Source organism: Podarcis melisellensis, assembly GCF_964234715.1.
Source record: "Podarcis melisellensis genome assembly, chromosome: 10".
NCBI classification, from domain to species: Eukaryota; Metazoa; Chordata; class Lepidosauria; order Squamata; family Lacertidae; genus Podarcis; species Podarcis melisellensis.
In genome coordinates, this window is record NC_138542.1 from 30,131,943 (window position 1) to 30,148,049 (window position 16,107).

General features: G+C 40.0%; 1 long non-coding RNA gene across 1 annotated transcript in view; it reads right to left on the reverse strand.

Annotated features, from left to right (window-relative positions):
• LOC309379216 overlaps positions 1–10,171 on the reverse strand; it is a 56,352-nt gene extending 46,181 nt beyond the window's left edge. The window contains exons 1-2 of the long non-coding RNA XR_014172417.1: positions 10,095–10,171; positions 4,752–4,845 (exon numbers count right to left, since the gene is read on the reverse strand). This is a non-coding gene — a long non-coding RNA (uncharacterized lncRNA). The remainder of the gene's footprint in view (positions 1–4,751; positions 4,846–10,094) is intronic.
• Between the last annotated feature and the right edge of the window lie 5,936 nt (positions 10,172–16,107).

Consider the following 16,107-nt stretch of genomic DNA (forward strand, 5'->3'; position numbering starts at 1 on the left):
CAGAAAATGGTTACTGTTGCATTCTAGTGGAGCTCTATATAAGCAGACTGGCGGAACCCTTCAATTCAATTTTGTTCTGGCCTGTGAATAAACTAGAGCTGTTTGAAGAATTGCTGTGTCATCTGATATGTTCACCCACAACTTAACAAGACGCTTTTGTTATCACTTGCCCCTTGAAACCTGGATCAGCAACAAATCGGCAGCCGACACGATTCCTTTTGAAACCAGTGTTATATGGCTGCTGCAAGCTGTTCCGCTGAACAGCGTATCTCCCACGTTCTGCCCTAGTTACAGCCATTGCGTCAGCTTCTACAACAGCCCCATATAGAGCACTTTACAGCGATCTAATTTTGAAGTTACCAGAGCATGCATTCCACTGGGGAGGCAGACCCTGTCCAGGAACAGCCATAACTGGCAGACCAGCCAAAGTTACTCTGAGCCGCTGATGGCACTTAAGCCTCAAGTGGCAAGGCTTGATCTAAGACTATGCCCAAACTACATGCTTGCTGCTTCAGGAATATAGCACAGTCCTGTTTAGATCAGCTTATCTACCTGGATAAAGGTAAAAGTAGAGGGACCCCTGACCGTTAGGTCCAGTCGTGGCCAACTCTGGGGTTGTGGCACTCATCTCGCTTTATTGGCCGAGGGAGCCAGCGTACAGCTTCCAGGTCATGTGGCCAGCATGACTAAGTCGCTTCTGGTGAACCAAAGCAGCGCATGGAAACGCCGTTTACCTTCCCGCTGGAGCAGTACCTATTTATCTACTTGCACTTTTGACGTGCTTTCAAACTGCTAGGTTGGCAGGAGCTGGGACCGAGCCATGGGAGCTCACCCCGTCGCAGGGATTCGAACCGCCGACCTTTAACCCACAGTGCCACCCACGTCCCAGGATAGCCACGTCTACCTGGATAGCCACATATAAAAAGGCACAGTAGGACAATTACATACTTTCATTAGGACCAAACAGAATCTCATAAACAAGGCCAGATTAAGACCTTTTAGAGGTCCAAAGCACTTAAAAGATTCTGGTGCCCCCATAAATATATCTATATCTATATCTATATCTATATCTATATCTATATCTATATCTATATCTCTATATCTATATCTATATCTCTATATCTATATCTATATCTATATCTATATCTATATCTATATCATCTATATCATCTATATCATCTATATATCTAATTCAAAATATAAACAATAATAAACCATAAAATAAAATTTTATTTTTCAGAATGAAACAAAACCTGGAAAATAATGTTTATTTTTGTATACTTTCACTTTATTTATATTTGGGGAAAAATTCTACTACTGGTGCACCATATGGTTCATGGTAAATCCGGCAATCAAAAATTTCTGTGGTGGCCCCCCCTTCCCCCGATGCCCTAACTACGTGCTTATTTTGCTTAATGTTTCATCCAACCCTGGTCATAAAAAAGGAAGAGCTTGTTTTGTGAAGAAATGTTAGCAAAGTCTCTTCTTAAAGTGTCTGACTGAAAAACATATATCATATTAAATATATTCTCATAGAGTTGGTCCCACTGACTATAATATGACTTATTTCCTAAATCAAAGTACTTCTAATAATAGCCTCAACAGTTGTGGGTGGAGGTGGTTTTTTTTGGGGGGGGGAGTTTCACAATAATATTTGTTACAAAAGTGGGGTGCCTCCCCCTCTCTTTGCCAACCAATAGCAAGAATCTATGACGCTCCAGGCACTTATTCAGGGTCTGTTTTCCTTTGGAGACTACAGACACAAAGGAGGCTGTTGTAGCTTTAAGAAATATGGTTTCTTCACCTACTTACACCTTCAGTCTGCATGGAGGGAGTCCAGATATTACAACATGGTCTTTTCAAGAGGGGCTTGTCCCCCACAGCTGTGCAGCCAGCCTGCTCAAGATGGATCCCAGTCTCTCTTCCTTATTCTTCTTCCCAGAACACCTGACTAAAAGTTCTTTATCCCCTGTCACCTCACACCCAGTTATGCTGGCAACATCTGTCATCCCAGGCCAAAGGATTCCTGTCATGTTAACTGATCTGCTCTTTACTAGGTCAGCCAGGCTGGTTTGCATAAACCAGCCCAGGGATTCTGTATCTGGCACAGATCTGCAGTTTATACTTTCATCCCTATCCCAATTAATCAAAATCCTACAATTTATTAATTTCTAGGATTTAGGGCCACTACCCCCAAAAAAACCATCTATAACAATATTATCCACAAGGCGGTGCTAGTGTTTTGTTTTCTGGGTACTGTAATTGCTTGCATTCACCAAAGGAAAATAAGAAAGAAATAAGTAGTGACTAACATTAAGGTGCGCGAGCATTGAACTCGCACATTCACGGCATCTGACCCCTGGGGCAATGGATCCTGACTCATGCCTAGGGACTGATTCAGTTTGCATTTAAAGGTGAATTTATCGTAACTGCACGTTCTTTTTCTTTTTTTATTGGGTTTTATAAACAGGAACAATGTTATATGGATAAGTATACCAAGTTTTCTCACAAAAAAATTTCCTTCCAGTAGCACCTTAAAGACCAACTAAGTTAGTTCTTGGTATGAGCTTTCGTGTGCATGCACACTTCTTCAGGTACACAGATCTAACTTTGTTGGTCTTTAAGGTGCTACTGGAAGGAATTTTTTTTGTTTTGACTATGGCAGACCAACACGGCTACCTATCTGTAACAAGTTTTCTCACGTCATTTGTATATCACAAAAATAGCATAATAAATGTGTAAAAATATCTACAACATATGTTTCATTATTAGTGATCAATATATAGATTATTGGTTTATGAATTGGTTTAAACAAATAGGAAGAAGAAGAAGAAGAAGAAGAAGAAGAAGAAGAAGAAGAAGAAGAAGAAGAAGAAGAAGAAGAAGAAGAAGGAGGAGGAGGAGGAGGAGGAGGAGGAGGAGAAGGAGGAGGAGGAGGAGGAGGAGGAGGAGGGAAGAGGGGGAGTGGGAGTTGCAAGTGGGGTGGGGTGGTTATGCTTCTATTATTCTACAGTGGTACCTCGGGTTACAAACATCTCGGGTTATAAACACTTTGGGTTACAGACTCCGCTAACCCAAAAATAGTACCTCATGTTAAGAACTTTGCCTCAGGATGAGAACAGGAATCATGCACTGGCGGCACAGCTGCAGCGGGAGGCCCCATTAGCTAAAGTGGTGCTTCAGGTTAAGAACGGACCTCTGGAACAAATTAAGTTCGTAACAGGGGTACCGCTGTACTTAGTGTGTGAGAGGGGTTGTGTCAGCGTTACTTGTATGGGTTCTCTTACTATTCACTTGTTGGATTTTCTTGGTGGTGAGAGAGATTGGGTGTGGCTTAGGATGTGGTTGGTTGCCTTTGGTTGGCTGTAGTGAGAATTGTTTTTGTCTGTGAGCAGGGTGTGTGTGTGTATTTTTGGATCAGGTTAGCTAGATTTATTCCTCCACAAATTAGACCACAACTACAACCCTTTGTGGTGACAAATCAACAAAGACCTGAAGAGACAAAATAGCCATGACCAAAATGATCACCCCCACAAAAATTAACCTACCTATTCCAAACCCTCCCAATCTGGATTCCTGTAGCTGCACTTTCTGATGCAAACCAAAGCTCAGCCATCCTTTGGCATTCACATTTCCACAGATTTTGGAATGCAGTTCCCCCAGCTAAATAATGTGTACAAAAAGGCATGTGCATTTGTGAAGTGCACAAATACAAACATATTAGTGAAAATTACCTGGAAAAAATGTATTCTATAGTAGAAGGGGTACAACTGTTGGTGGCAATACAATCTGCAGTAATGTGTATATTAGGCAAGTTTGCATACAACAATGTGTATATGGGGGGAGGGGGGATGCACCAAAAAGATGGTGAATTTTCATGAGAACTTTTATTTGAAAAAGAAATAAATCACAAGCTTATACAGAAATGTGGAGAATTGACGCTAAGATTGGAAAAAAATGAGAAACTGACAGAATATGAAACTGACAGGTTCAAGCATTCCTTATCTAGGGAAGTAGACAGTTACTACACTCTCACATTATTAAAATATTATATGTCCTAATAATGGTGCTGTTGCAAGAGGTTATGAAAACATTTACCCTTCTTTTTGGAGTTGTTCCCTTAGGAAAGTTTCTGGCTTAAAAACCCCCCCAAACCCTTGCCTTTCTTTTAAACATTTGAAATCCTCTACTGCATTGCTTTTAAGCCCTTGAAGCCACATAGTGTGTGTGTTGTTATAAATTATCCACACATGTTTCGATGTGTGTACAATTATGCACACATTTCCAAGGTGTGAATTCTGTTGGTACCCAGGCTAAAGGCTTTTCCTACCAGCTGCTACCAATCAGTGTGGAAAATACTGTGGCTTCCCATGTTTCGGAAACGCAACTCTAACCATGAGACTCTATTGCTCAAGGCAGTGCCTTCTCTGCTACTTGACTGTGTACACACTGATCAATTTAAAGCAACTCTCCCAAAGAATCCAGGGAACTGTAGTGGGTGTTGGGAAGTGTAGCTCTGTGAGGAGTAAACAACAGTTCCCATATTATTATTGGGCTTTAAATGTATGGTGTGTATGCAGCCATGCATCACAGACTATGAATACAGATGATGGCCATTTTAGCAAGTAATGTGCAGGAAAGCATCACCGCTTGATAAGCTCCACCCCCAAAACTTAACCACACACTTAGAATTTATGGCAGAAAGTATAATACCATATTACCATTAATATAAATGTCCAAACAAAACTTACCATTTGGCCAGCTGCTCATGTAGTTTACTGTCCTATGTGAATGCAGGGTGGGCACAAAGCCAAGTTGAAATTGTCCAGCATCTCTGGAGCATGCCTGCGAAAAGAGGCTCTATAAGGCAATGTTGCTGTTTTACGACGAATATACCAAGGCAGAAGGCTGAGGAAGGGAAAGTTGATCAAGTGATAAATTGAAGGTCTTGCATTCAATAAACAAGCTAATCCCATAAAAGAGAGAGAGAGAAATACAAGCCTTGGGGGCTGCAGCTACTTTGAGTTTTGACATTTTCAAGTAATAGTGGCCTTATTACTTGACATGAGCAAAACTATGTTGGAGTTTCTGTGACCTGGGCTTGGCCCTACATTCATAAAATCATTCAGTTTGTATCCTGCCCTTGCTCCCAAAAGAGGTGAGAGCAACAAACACATCAATAAATAAAATAATGATAATAATAATGATAATGATTTAAGCATTGTAAAATCTAGGACTGAGTACTGGGTTCAGCTGTGGGCCAAGGCAAATTGGGCATATTTTTAGGGAGTTGGGTATAGGACACATGGATCATTGCAAGCTCAGTCTACATGTGTTGTAATGTGCAGGCAGCTTAGGCTTGCCATACGTCAGGGAAATTCCTGACATGTCCTGTTTTTCAGGTGTAAAAATGGCGTCAGGGGGGAATTTTGCAGAATTGGCAAAATGTCAGGGAAAACCTGGGTGCATGGTAACGCGATGGAAAAAGCACTGGAAACAGCTCAAAAACTTTAAAATCACAATTTTTGGGTTAAGTTTTTCCCCAAAAGCTTAACAATTTTGGTGGGTTTCCTAAAAAGAAGCTCAACTTTGCGAGTGTTAGGAATTTTACTTTTTGAAATATGGCAACCCTAATTCAGCTGAGTCAAATGCTACTCAGATACCTCTGTCCCCTTATTTCCTTTCTTTTTCCCCTGTGGGAATCACATTGATTCCCATCCTGTTGCTGAGGAAGAATGCCAGGATTTAACTCCTGACATGCTGAAATCATGTGGTTGACTAGAAATGCTTCCCTTCCGCTCTCTAAAATCATGAATATGGTTTTGCTTATATAAGGTGATGCTTGATGATAGCTGTGTGTTTTAAAATCTTTATAAAAGATGTTTCTAACTATATTCTCTCTCTCTTTCTCTCTTTTCAATGTGGCATAAAACTTCCCATGTCCAGGCAAGTCCCATGAGTATTGTTAGCAAGATTTCTCCCTTGTGAAAGTTTTGAAAATGTACACTGCGTCCCTTTCTTTTTATAGGACGAGCTCGATATTCATACACACTTTCATTACGGAGGCATTTGTTTACGATCCATGCCTGCTAGTTTTTTAAAAAAAACCTTTCCTTATCCAACTGTTTAAATTGGTGTTTATGGAATAAGGGATTTTTAAAGTTGTCCTGGGACATCTGTGCTTTATCATGCCTGCGGCTCAAAGCAGTGCTATTACTGGCATTAAAAACCCCACTTTTCACAAACACCGCGAGTAAAATTCTGCTTGAGATTTTATAGGCATGCAAGCCCACTGAATCAGATTTTTGTCTTCAAAAGTGTGGAGATTTTAGTGGTAATCAGAGATGGTTCACGTATGATGATTACGACTCCCTCCTTCATTATCCATAGCATGCAGACCTTCTGGTTTTTGTTTTAGTTTTATTAAGCACTTTATCGAGAAAACACTTTGCGATAAGCACTGCACAGCATATGTTTACATTACTGTACAAACACTGTATGCGTATGCACCAAACTCAAGAGTTTGTAGGGTTTTTCCTAGTTACACGTCGCCTTGCACCTGACAACGGTTCAGACAGCAAAGGTGAGCAAGATGGGCCATTAATTCTATACTAGTTTTAACTTACAGTTTATTATAGCTTATTAAACATCATTAAGTTCAGAAGAGGAACAGATACTTCCACAGTAAAAGGAGAACACCACAGCCCTGGTGTGTGCTTATACTGTTACTGCTTGACTAATTAATTGCTACCTGCAGGAGCCTGCACATTGTAACTCAGAAATAGCTGCTTCTGATTGAGCCCTCTGCAGAATAGTTCCAGGGCTTATTCCTCTTGGGATTTCAATCTATTCTATGTTGAACTTTAAGAATTAGAATAAGTACTGTTTTTACAGAGTGACAGGCTGGTGTGTATTCAAGTGTGCTATTTATTTATTTACCGGTTTGGGTTCTTTTTCTTCTTCTTTTTTAGAAACGACATCCAACATTGATCCACCAAAATAATAATAATAATAATAACAACAATATCTTCTACATGGTATATACGCTCATAGAAACACCTACATAGACACAGTCTAATGCAGAAGAAACTAATGCACTGCTAAATCTAAATCCGGGGGGGGGGGGGCAGGGAAAAGGAAAGGGAGGGAGAGAGAAAACATTAAAGCAAAGAAAAGAGAGATATTGTCCATTTACTGCTCTGAAATGCTGCAAATAAAACACAACAAACACAGTTATATGTTGTTCATTAATCAGCCTTCTCTAACCACTTAAAAACCATATGCTGCAAGTAAACGTGTGTGTGTGTGTGGTGTGTACACACACACACACACGCACACACACAGTTTATATATTTAATTCAGATAAGTTTGCAGTGTTCCATATCCTACCATACGCAAAAATCAGTAATGCCAGTTTTCTTCCAGTTTGCTGCTATCCACATTTTTGCAGCAATGGATAAAGAAAATTTGCGGCCACTTCAGGATTAGTATCACTAATGAAGTTCTTAAGATAACGCAAATTTGCACCACACTAAAGTTATCATCTTGGAACCTCTCTGCACAGTCTTAAGAGGTGTGTTAGAAATACAAAATACCAAAGAAAAACTGATGAGCTATGCGGAGATGGCGAAGCTGACACACAGACTTCGGGAAAAGGACAAAAGGGATTTTGAAAAAGAGTGGGAACCTTTTATATTATATTTGCAGAAACAAAGAAAGACTACTGACCTGATGGTAGGATTTAAATAAACACTCACAACTTTTTGGATAGGGAATAGATATTGTAATAAAAAGGGGAAATATTATATTTGTAGAAAACAGGAGAATATACTAATGAGGTTAATAAATCAGAAATGGAAGTTGAGGGAAGTCCAAAAGGGTGGAGGGAGAGATGTTTATGTATGTTATAAGTACATTTGTAAGGAGAGAAAAGAAAATTAAAAAAGGGAAAAAAATACAAAATACTGTACAGGTAAGATGTTGCCTTTCACTGGTTTTCAAAAGGCACAATAGCAAACACCTTGATATATTCTGTGTGTTCTAAAAATACAAGATGCTCTCTTATGTACAGTACTCTGTATTTTTTACTTTATTTAATTCAACAGGATTTGTCTCATGCTTCATCATCCATAACTTTTCAGCTAACATCTTATACACCAAGAGACCATTATAGTTTTGCCTAATTGATATGGGACGCTTTTTCTTGCAACTGCAGATGACATTGCAAACAAGAAAAATAAGTTTTGGTAAACTATTTCTGGATGATTAGGCTATAGAGAACCACAAAGTACCTTTGGGTCATGCGATAACGTACATAGTGAAAACTTTTGCCATTTTATATACAAAATTTTAATCAGGTAACATCTGTGCTGGGATCTGAAGATGATCCCATATTACAGGTTAACTGGAAAGAATGTGAAGTATTCAGGAAAAGGGACAACTACAGTGGTACCTCAGGTTACATACGCTTCTGGTTACATATGCTTCAGGTTACAGACTCTGCTAACCCAAAAATATTACCTCGGGTTAAGTACTTTGCTTCAGGATGAGAACAGAAATCGTGCTCCAGCGGTGCAGCAGCAGCAGGAGGCCCCATTAGCTAAAGTGGTGCTTCAGGTTAAGAACAGTTTCAGGTTAAGAACACACCTCTGGAACGAATTAAGTACTTAACCCGAGGTACCACTGTACTTTGAATCTAAAGGCTAGTGAGCTTCATTAGTAGATAGAGATGAAAGTTGGGAAGAATACTCCCTTCTTCTTCTTCCATACCACTTATACGTCAAAATGGCTGCACACCCATGTCAGAAAGAATGCATCTAACCTCTTTGTTGAACATCCATTCTAATTTGTTTGCATGGAGGTTAGACATCACTGGCTATTTAATGAGCATTCATCATGATTTGTCTGCTTGGAATATGACCTTGCATTAAAGTGCCGTATTTTTCTGTCTATAAGACACCCCCATGTATAAGACGCCCCCTATTTTTGGAGGCTCAGATTTAAGAAAATGCGGGGAGATGGCCCAAAGTATAAGACGCCCCCTAATTTTTGACATTATTTTTTAAGAGAAAAACCTAGTCTTATACACGGTAAGTGTTACCACACATTTTCCGGTGCATTTTCTCATCACTTTTCTTATCACAAAAGGTCTGATCTTTTCAAGAAGTGGGTCTGTTGCGCAAGACCTGGTGTAACTCTCTTTTCCACAGTTGGAATAGCACTTAAACAGCTTCCTAAGACCACTCAGCCAACGTACCTCAAGCAAAGAGTTGCACCCTGTTATTTCAGAGGGTGATTAGTTTCAGTAGTTTAGTTGTTTCTATTGTCCTTCTGCCTTTGCTGTGCTTTTTTATTTTTACTGCTCTTTTTTATGCTCTAGTGTTTTATGATTTTCTTTATTGTATTGTTTTCAGAGTGCTGTAAAGCAACCTTATGGATCTGACTCGAGTGGAAAGGCCGGATATAAATGTTTCTACTAACTAAATCATAAATATCTCCATAATGAGAGTCAATTAAACGAGCGAGCTGACGTTATGATGTGAGAACCGCTGCTTCTGAACATGAGGTGTTGTGAAATGCCCTGGAACCCTGAGGAGAAAGCTGCAGTATGGAGATTAATTCCATTGCTCTGCTGTGGTAAAAGGTTTAGAAAAGAGCTCATCTGTCAAGTAGTGGATAAGTGAAATGCCATGTCACGTAATGAGACGTCACATATTATCAAAGCCAGTTTTGGCAGAGGCAATATATCTCACAAAGGGTTTGTGACAAATGAGGGCAAAAGACTATAGACACTTTTAAAAGGTCCATGAAGTGTTCACTTATGATTTAGAGTATCACTGTGAGGAACCATCAAACACAATATATGGCCATGTGGCTCCTACTCCCACAGGTCACAGGGAGCAGACACATTGGCACAGTCTTTGTTGGTGGGCGAACAGGGCAGAGAAACCAAGGCAGCAGCTGAAAGGGCTGAGGGGGAGTTTGTGGTGTACCTGTTGATGTGGCAGCAAGTGGAGGCCACACTCTGGGTTCTTAGGCACCAGGGATGCAGCCAAATTCTTAGCTCTTTTTTTTTTTTTAAGCCAGAGGCTTACCACAGTATTGAGGAACTGCCAAAGATCAAATGGCTCCAAAGCTGGATCTAGAAACATCAAAGAAACGTTCCAGCTAAATGCGTTGTAAATGTAAACAGGGAAATCCGGTAGGGAAAAATGGGACTCCATAATGCCATCTGGTGGCACAGTGTTATATTGCAAATACAACACATATAAATGAGTCCATATTCTTCTCTGTGAGCAGAAGGGGCAGGGCAGGGCCATAAGAGGAGTTGGGTGGCATTAAACTCTTTCCCCTCCAACGACTGAAGCAGCCATAAGAGGGGAGCTCTATCTCTCTCCCCCCTCCATTCCAGAAGGGGGCACTGAAGGAGCTGACCAGGGCCCCTTCCAGGCTGGTGTTTTATTGAGAAAGTATTCTGCAAAATGTTCTTGATGCAATAACAGTGCATTAGTGGTGGATGTATTCTGCTTTATTAGTTCTGTGAGGCTTCTCCAGCGCGACAACATTATTGCTGCCTGGAGGGCCTACAGTGCCACAAAAGTGGGACAAAAATCCCAGAACATTTGTGGTATGAAAAGGTCTAGGACTTCAGCAGGAAGTTATGGGCTGCACATTCATTGGAAACGAAGCACTATTAAGACCCAGCATGTGTTTCTCAAAAAGAAGTCATGCAAGATGAATCTCATTTCTTTCTTTTTCTAATAGTGCTACAGGCTTGGTGGATCGGGGGAATGCTGTAAATGTAGCCTACCCAATGAGAAGATGCTCTCCCATCTTCTCACTGGGCCAGATGTGATAGAATTATAGAATTCCATCTTGTCAGATTCTGACATCTTCACCTTAAAGCAGGAAAGAGCAGATACACAGCTTGCAGCTCTCATTTGTTTTGCTAGCTGCTGAACTAGTTGCTGCTTGCCAGGATCGAAACACAGAAAGAGAAAGTTGAAACACTGCAGAAAAATAATATGCTGGATACAGAGCTATTAGCGCATTGCATTTGAACAAGGCACCATTCTGCGGCAAAGACTGGCGGTACCTGCCTGAGGAAACAGCAAATGATATGCACACAAGCAGTCTGTCAGCACTATTTATTTATTTATTTCAGCAAATATGAGGTTTTCCTCTCCACTTGAGGATGGTAGCATTGAAATGATGATGATGCTAGCATTGAAATGATGTTTAAAAAAATTAGGAACAAGAACATTAAAAAACCAGATAAAGAACAGAGAGCAGTAGATAAATACCAGAAATACTCTGCCGGAAATTATGTTAAGTTGTTCTGGCTTTGTTTTATTTGCAAGGTCTCCACTGAGGCATTTTTTGAAGTCACTTGTCATTCTCAGGATTGCTGAGATAAGAATTGCTGCTTCTGAAAAGAAGCACCAGCTGTGGGTTGTAAAGAAAAGTTAGGTCTCGCCTTCCCCATCTTCACATTTTACTTCTTCATTTTGTGAGAGGACTTTAAGTGGAAGAGCATTCAAGGCCATTTAGTTAGCCAAATAATCCAGCGCGAGCTGTTTGCTGCCTTCCTCAGTCTGGTGCCCTCCAGATGTTTGGGACCACAACTGTGGCACATCTGTGGGGCTGATGATGGTCGAAATATACTGAGGAGACACCAGGTTAGAAAAAGGTGACCTATTACCTCATGAAGTGATTGGACCAGCAGCAAGCAGGGTCACACAAGTCCCCTGACTCTTTTTGGTGATCCTAGGCCTAGGGGAAACCAGCACTTTGGTTAGTGCTGAACCTCCACTGAAAAACAGTTTGCTGCCTTCCCGGGGTCCTATATTTTCTCCCAATTTAAGAAATATTGCTCTAAAGGCAGCCGATATGATGAAAGACTAAGAGAACTACATCTGTTTAAAAGATAAATATTGTACAATACTGATGAGCACACACCAATCAGGGATAAAGGTTAAAGGAGTCTTAGGATATGCTGTTTTATTTACACATTATACAGCCTGAGTGTAAGATGGAAGATATCAGGTTTCCAGGGGGGACACCAAAGTCATAGCATTACTTTTGGCACAGAAAGGCAAAACTCTCCACCTCCAGCCTCAGCCCTCCTCACACACAGATTTTCAGTAGAAGATAGGACAAGAAGTAATGGATTGAATTGACATAAATGCTGACAGGGATGAAATATTAGGAATACACATAAAAATATATTGCAGCACTATAAAATTATATGTTAAAATGCTGCAGAATTGTTTTGATTATTTTCAGTAAAGAGGTACTAAGAGATGTTTCGTAAATGTGACTTAAAGCCTTCCTTTAGGATTAGGCTGACTAAATGATGTGCTATCTCTTCTGAATCAAAGATGATACAGTAAATCAAAATTTAATCTGTTTAGTGAATAATATAAGCCACGGCATACACATTTCCAGCTGCATAAAATGTAAAACCAGCAAATCACGTTCAGAAATCAGTGGCCACACTTTCAAGTGATGAGTTGTATTTGCAAAACAGCCAACAAAGAACTTTTACCACAGACTTATCACCTCATATCACCTCAAGCACAGTCTCTCCAGCACAATACTTTTCAGGGGTTTTATTCATTTATTCAAAGAACCCCCCCCCCCCTTTTAAAATAAAAACCACTCTCTCCAGCCAGAAAAAGCTTCTGAGAGACAAATAATTAGTCTCTGGTGTGTTTTTTTTAAAAAAGTTTGCAGAACTGTGCATGTGAAGCCAGTCCACAACCACAAAGATGATTGTCTAAGTGCCTCTTGAATCCTCAGACGCTTTCACATTGCCAATCTCCTCAGTTGTTTGGCAGGTTGACGACTGTTGGGAAAAGGACGATAGCTGCCATAAATCTGAACACCCTTTCTTCTAAAAATAATGAGTAGTTTCAGTTCAAATATAGTGAGGTGTGTTCTGAAATTCAGGTCTCCCTGAAACTAGGGTCAAAATTATTCTAAAATTTCAGGGGGCATACAATTCATTCTACAATGGATCTTCCTTCTTCCTTCCGCCAATAGAACAAGGCAGAACTTCTCTTAAGAGATCAACAGCTAGGAGTTGCCATTTTTCACCCACAGAATGTTCTATCATTTCAGGGCATTTTGGAGGGGGATGCCATTGACTGTGGCAGACACCCTTTTTGTCCCAGAATGCAATGCGTCCCCCCTACCTTTTGGAATGATAGATTCAGAGGATGGGAGAAGCAGGTGCCTAAGATGGCTCCTTCGCTGAGGTAGCAGAGCTGATTGCCATACAATTAAAGGACAGGATAGAAAGAACAGAAGCCTCTCCCACAACAATTACCCTGTGAAAATACCTCAGCGCCTGTTCTAGCTGGGGCTTACATGCACACCCCCACTGACAGGGCCATCTACCACCAACTGATAACTTGTTCTGTTTTTATATTGTTTATAGTACTGTAATTTTCTCAAAGTATTTCAATGTTACTTGTAAGTTGCCTTGGAAAGGATTTGAATCCTGAAAGGATTCCCAGAACACATTTAGGGGGATACGTGGAGAGAGGAGAGGGAGCGGAAGTCCCACTGTAGTCTCTGTGCTAGTGGAGCTATTTTGCTGTATACCACTCATGGCCACTTTAAACAGCCTTTCCTTGCTGTTGCATCACATCCCTGCAGCCCACAATGGTATCAAATTGTATTACTGACTCTTCTGAAAATGGAAACTCCCCTCTTTGTTCCTACATTTTAACTCACATCTGTTTTACATGGCAATATGACATTCAGTCAGGAAAAAAACTATAAATCCAAATGCTGAGGTCATAGTGGTAATTCCTTGAAGGAATATATGAATAGATAGATGATATAGATAGATAGGTGATAGATGATAGATAGATAGATAGATAGATAGATAGATGATAGATGATAGATAGATAGATGATATAGATAGATAGATAGATGATAGATAGATGATTGATAGATAGATAGATATAGATAGATGATAGAAAGATAGATGATAGATATGATTAGATATATATGGAACCTCTGAATACAGAAGGAATACTCTAAAAACCAAATTAAATGAAGATCCTGTAATACACCCATATCTGGGACATAGGCAATTTAATATATATGTCCCAGAGGTACCTTAAAAAAAACCCCACTAACCCTCTCTGGTTAGTTATTTCAAAGAAATTACAAGCAATGCAAAAGGACAACAGAAGTAGCAAGACATAATCATGGACGTCACAAGCTGTACATTAAGGGCAAACAAGGTTTAACAAGCTGTAAATTAAGGCCAAACAAATTATAACAGCTCAATCGAGCTAGAAGAGAGAAAAAGTATTGCTGATTGTTGCATATATGTCTATAATTCATAGTAGGAGAGTCTCTGCTGGGGTGATAATCTGATATGCTCCAAGTCAGGACAAGGAAACGGAAATAAAATGAAAACATCCTTTTCATTTGAGTGTTCACGTATATCACTAGAAAAATGACGCAGCTCGACTACATTCCACAGCAGTTTAGTAATGTGAGAAAATACCACAAAAGTCAGAGTTAGACTTTTAATCCTGCACCGTTCCTTGAAAACGTCATTTTATTTTTTTCTTTCTGTAAATTATTTTCAACCTTGTGCTGCAGAGCAAGCATTCTTAGAATGGTGCATGCTTGGAAATTTGTACAAAGTCATTGCTGAGATATTATGTTTTCAAACCAACAAGAAGCAATTTTGGGGAAGACAACATATGGTGCTACCATAGATAATAAAATTAAATGAAAAGAAATGCACAGTGAGATAATTACATAGGCAGTGGTATTGCTGAGAAAAGCCTGGGGTTTGTTTTGTGATCCACTAACTAAATATAAGCCAGCAGAGTGATTTTGTTGCAAAGGCAGGGCATATTGCTTTTCTGCTCTTACAAACAGAAGATGTAGCGAGAACCAATAAACAACAAATTAACAAAAATCACTTGATATAAAGATGGCTTGTGACATATGGTACACTGGTTGGATTATGGTAATTTTTTACAGATTATGAAATCCAAGGATGGCATTCAACTAAACCAGAACAGAGCCACTGAAATGAATGAATGTGACTAAGTTGTCTATTGATTTCAACACGTCTACCCAGAGTCAAACTTAGCTGAACAGTCCCACCTGATAATAATTCAATCTTCCAGGCCTCAGCTGCTTTCCTAAATAAAACTGTGTTCCACACTAAAATCTTAAAAAAAGATCAGAGGGCACCGCCATCTTATGAGTGCCTTCAAGCCAACTACATGATCCTGGCTTTTATCAGGCCCTCTGGATGGACTATCTGTGTATAGCCTGTTCAGGGGTGCAAGAAGCAAATCAGCATTAGCAATGTTGACTTGAAACTTTTTGAAGAAGATATTGCCATTCTTTTGTGGACCCTGTTGCCAATTTTGAGTTCTTTAAGAACATTTCCAAAGCCCATTATAAGCAAAGATTGAATCCTACACACACACACCACCACCAGCCTATAGGCTTCTTGAAAGAGAAGGAATTCTGATGCTCACAGTGGATGCAATACACGCAACCATTTCCCAGTACACACCCTATATTACCACTCTTTCCCCCTCTCACCACTACAAAGTGTTTCCCCTGACACTTCACTAAATGAGAAAGCGTGTATTAGCTGGAGGTTCCATGTGCATCCGATTGTATCATCTAGAAAATTCCAATTCACTTAGATCTCATTGTTTCCCACAGGATTTGGGTAAAAAGGCAGCCATAGATTAGTCAAATGTCCTTAATTTTGTGGGGCTACACTGGCATAGTATCAGGATGTTCCTCAACCAAGAACTATTAATCTTGTCTACAGATTTCCAGTTCAGGACTTCACTTGCATTGTTTTGCAAATGCTACCATTCAACTGCACCAACCATGAAGCTATACCTAATGCACCAACGTTGCAGTCCTGTGGTCAGGTTACATATGTCAGGCTCACTTGTTTCTCTGAGAGCTACATGTAAACAGTGCCCAGGACTGCATTCCAGCTGAGGATCTGGGCAATTATTTTGACTGTTTTGAAGTACCAACTGCATTTACAGTTACATTGCATTAATTTGTACTAACTGAGTCTGAGAACAAACAAACAAA